Consider the following 4,956-nt stretch of genomic DNA (forward strand, 5'->3'; position numbering starts at 1 on the left):
GTAAGCGTTTAGATCTACTTTAAAGCTTATCTATAGACAAAAATTAGCAGCACTCGAAGGTAAACATCTTTGCAAAACAGCTCAAGCTCTGTCAGATTGGATGGAGAGTTTCTGTGAACAGCAATTTTCAAATCTTGCCACAGATTCTCAATTGGATTTAGGTCTGGACTTTGGGCCATTTTAACACATGAATATGCTTTGATTTAAACCATTCCATTGTAGCTCTGGCTGTATGTTTAGGGTCATTGTCCTGCTGGAAGGTGAACCTCCACCCCAGTCTCAAGTCTTTTGCAGACTTTAACAGGTTTTCTTCTGAGGTTGCCCTGTATTTGGCTCCATCCATCTTCCCATCAACTCTAACCAGCTTCCCTGTCCCTGCTGAAGAAAAGCATTCCCACAACATGAAGCTACCACCACTATGTTTCACGGTGGGGATGGTGTATTCAGGATGATGTGCAGTGTTAGTTTTCCGCCACATACAGTCAGGTCCATAAATATTGGAACGTCGACACAATTCTAGGCTTTTTGTCTCTATACACCACCACAATGGATTTGAAATGAAACGAACAAGATGTGCTTTAACTGCAGACTTTCAGCTTTAATTTGAGGGTATTTACATCCAAATCAATCTGTCCCATTACTTTTGGTCCCTTAAAAAGTGGGAAGCACATATACAAACTGTTGTAATTCCTACAGCGTTCACCTGATTTGGATGTAAATACCCTCAAATTAAAGCTGAAAGTCTGCAGTTAAACCACATCTTGTTTGTTTAATTTCAAATCCATTATGGTGGTGGTGTATAGAGTCAAAAAGATTAGAATTGTGTTGATGTCCAAATATTTATGGACCTGGCTGTATAGCATTTTGCTTTTAGGTCAAAAATTTCATTTTTGTCTCATCTGACTAGAACACCTTCTTCCACATGTTTGTTTTGTTCCCCACATGGCTTCTCACAAACTGCAAACGGGACTTCTTATGGCTTTCTTTCAGCAATGGCTTTCTTCTTGCCACTCTTCCATAAAGGTCAGATTTGTGGAGTGCACAACTAATAGTTGTCCTGTGGACAGATTCTCCCACTTGAGCCGTGGATCTCTGGAGCTCCTTCAGAGTCACCATGGGCCTCCTGGCTGCTTCTCTGATTAATGCTCTTCTTGCCCGGCCTGTCAGTTTAGGTGGACGGCCATGTCTTGGTAGGGTTGCAGTTGTGCCATACTCTTTCCATTTTTGGATAATGGATTAAACAGTGCTCCGTGAGATGTTACACACAGGTGCACTCTACTAATTAGGCAACCTCTGAAGGCAATTGTTTCATCTAGATTTTAGTTAGGGGTATCAGAGTAAAAGGGCCTGAATACAACTTTTCACATATTTATTAGTAAAAAATTTGGAAAACCATTTTCCTTCCACTTCACAATTATGTGCCACTTTGTGTTGGTCTATCACATAAAATCCCAATAAAAATACATTTACGTTTTTGATTGTAAGATGACTAAAGGTGGAAAAATTCAAGGGGCATGAATACTTTTTCAAAGCACTGTATGCTTTGAAGTGTCCATTACAGTGTGAGCAGGCAGACCAAATGCCAGTTCGATGTATGAAGGAGATTGCAGTTATAGAGCAGCATTAGCTCCCTAGTCAATGAGTTGAGGTCTTTGTGTATTGGCCTCCTTTTTACCGCTGGCGCTGGCTGTAAAGAGGATGAGCACACAGATCTGTCACAGCCCCTCAATGGCACAGAAAAGTGCTGACACTTGTTTTCTTGTGGAGGGGTCAGCTGGTACTGGGCTCCATTGTGTGCCGCTGTACCGCCTGTGGCTCTGTTCTTTGTCTGCATTATCTGCCTTTCCTCTATAGAAATACCACAATGGATTCCTCTAACTGCAGCCAGTTATTTATTATGGATTATCACATCCATTAACATCAATATCTATGAATGCATAATTTTTATTAATACTGCATTTTTACATTTCTCATTTAAATTCACAAGAGTATAGACAGATGATGATGAAAATATAATATTATTATTATTAGTAGTAGTAGTAGTAGTAGTAGCAGTAGTAGTAGTAGTAGTAGTCAGGGCTTTCTTTCTCAGAGGACAGGTGCAGGAACTCCCCCCTTCTGAGTCATCCCTTGTTTCTGCCTCCTACCCACCTTAGAGAACCGTCCCTTGGTTCCACCTCTTATCCACCTCCCTGTACTGACCCTTTTGGAGAATACAGAACTAAGTATCATTTTGTGGTGCTAAGTAATTTTTATTGACTTTGGTAATTATAACAAGAAAGGCAGTAAAATAGACCCCCCCGCAGCAACATTAGACCCCGCCAACAACACTAGATCTTACTCAGTAAAAATAGGCCCACCACCAACAGATTCTTCTCATAACAACAGACCCCTCCAGCAACAATGGACACCCTGCAACAAAATACCACCTCAGCAACAGTAGACCCCTGGCAGCAGCAACAGGTCTCCCCAGTAGCCAGCATCAGTAGAGCCTTCAGCAGCCAGCATTGATAGACCTCTCCCTCAATAGTAGATCCCTACCAGCAACAAATGACCCCCCCCGAAACATAAGACCCCCCCCCAGCAACAATAAACCCCCATGAAAAAATAGATCCCCTCCAGCGACAATAGATCCCCCAGCAGTCAGCATCAATAGACCCTCCCCATTACATACATTTAGTAGGTGGAGGTAAAGAAAAATATATACCGCTTCAGGTAACAATACCAAAGCCTCATCTCCCTTGCACAGCCTGGGTGCTGGCTCTGTGTATAGAGCACATGCAATAGAGGAAATCCAGACAGCCGCGCTCCAATGAAAAAATGTTTTTTTAAATAAAATCAGTCCATACAGCGAACAGAGACAATAGATGGATCAACTGACACGTTTCACACCCCTTTACTGGTGCTTAGTCATAGCTGAAGGTACATGTCCAAAGCACAAATAGATATATATAAATGACAGCCAAAGATTAAGCCTATCGTCATTAAACCTACAGATGTAACCAATGAAAAAGTCACAAGGGCAGCTGAAGCAATTGCACCAACTGTAAGGGGCAGCCACAACGCCCTGTAACCCCTGATATGGCAAGAAATGCTCACTCTTGCCAAAAAGGCTTTTGAAAATTATGTAAAAAAGTATACCTATAAAATATAGAAGAGCATAAGAAGACAAAAACTATATATAGCATAAAAAATATATATAAGAAAAAGAATATATATATACACAAGTACATAAAAATATTAACACATATACATACAAACAATAAAAAAGGAAAGAGAAGCACAAAATGTTGATAAAAATGAAAAAGCCAAAAATGAAATAATAAATAAACAAATGAATGCACGTGACAAAAATCAAATATAATAAAAATCGTTACGTATCATATAAACAAACATATACGTGTATACTGTATATATATGCAAAGTATAATGCGTTTCAGGAATGATGATAGGAAAAGATTGGTCACAATTCTGGCAAACCAAGAACCACATCAGTGTGATGCGTATCGAGGAGTGCCAAAATCGTGGCAATACTACTATGTGTAAAACATAAATATCCAAATACATCTCCTAACAAACCAAGAACACATCAAAAATGTATAAAGCAAAACAAATAAGTAAAAACCAACAAACCCCCCCACTAAGTGAAGGAGTAGAAAGAAATTTGATGACTCAAAGATATTAGGATCATTTCGCAAGATAAAGTCACACAGGAGCTGTGATCATATAGGGAGATATATGCCCAATACATAAAAGATAACTAAGATCTCCGACAATGTATGTATGCATATATACATATCCATAAACACATAATGATAAAACATACAGGGAACGATACAATAGAGCATGTGATGAAGCTACCCTAAATCAATAACTAGTGCTTACACATACATGGTAGAGGAGAAGAATAGGACAGAGCTCTGGAGGTGCCGTACCCCACGTTCCCACTGAAAAAAAGCCCTGGTAGTAGTAGTATGCTGCATAGTGCTAAAAAGCTAAAGTTCAGGCACATATAAAAGATACAAATGAAACAATATATTTAATAATGAATGATTGAATATATTTTTAAATGCACCTAGTGGAAGCACCTAAATATGAGTTTGTATCAATCACTTGCAATCCCCTATACAGCAAAGCTTAGACTGGGAGAAGTAGGGGCATGACTTGGAGCCAATCAGGCATGCTGCATGCACATGTGCTGACAAGCAATAGGCTGAAGAGAGACGTGTACTCTATATGCGGCCATACACATATATTTCTTGTTCCCCGAGATGATGTCAGATTGTGACGAAACACACGTCGGGAGGTTTCACGTGCTGACGTCATTGCGCTGTAACGCAGTGGACGGGTGTTCGCAAGCCGGCCAGCTGTTTTCTTGATGATTTTACTCTGCATTTCTGTAAGTGCAATTTTTAGCTTTAATAAACCTTGTATGGTACGTTTTATACTATGGTGAGTCTGTTTACATTTTTGGGTAACGCTTGACCTACTCCCTTGACTGGCTGATGATTGAGTCTCCCTGGTCGCCTGGTGCCTAGCCCAAGACTCTTCTTACCAATTATCTGAATTGTTCTTTCAACACCCCTCCGGACAGAGGCCCTAGCTGGGTTTATAGCCGCAGGCTCCTAAGAGCTTGCCTTCTGGTAAGCACGCACTCTATGTGGTGGAGGTGCGCTGTCTCGTAGTGGTGTTTATTACAAGATTATACACTGGTGCACATTATATGGATTGAATTTGTGCAACACACAGGCTGCTGTCGTGTTGGAAGTTCCTACACAATCATTGTGTTTTTTGGACTATATTTACATTATTTTTATTTCAACTTTTTATTAATATTGTTTTTTTTAGCGCAGCTTTACTTTACATTCGTATATGTGTGTATCTCACATTTCTAGCAGCCGCTTTGCTTTTTATTTAAATTTTTTTCCATTTGTCACTTAGCGCGGTATTCTCTAC

The sequence above is a fragment of the Aquarana catesbeiana genome, linkage group LG04 (genome assembly GCF_042186555.1).
Source record: "Aquarana catesbeiana isolate 2022-GZ linkage group LG04, ASM4218655v1, whole genome shotgun sequence".
Classification (NCBI taxonomy): Eukaryota; Metazoa; Chordata; class Amphibia; order Anura; family Ranidae; genus Aquarana; species Aquarana catesbeiana.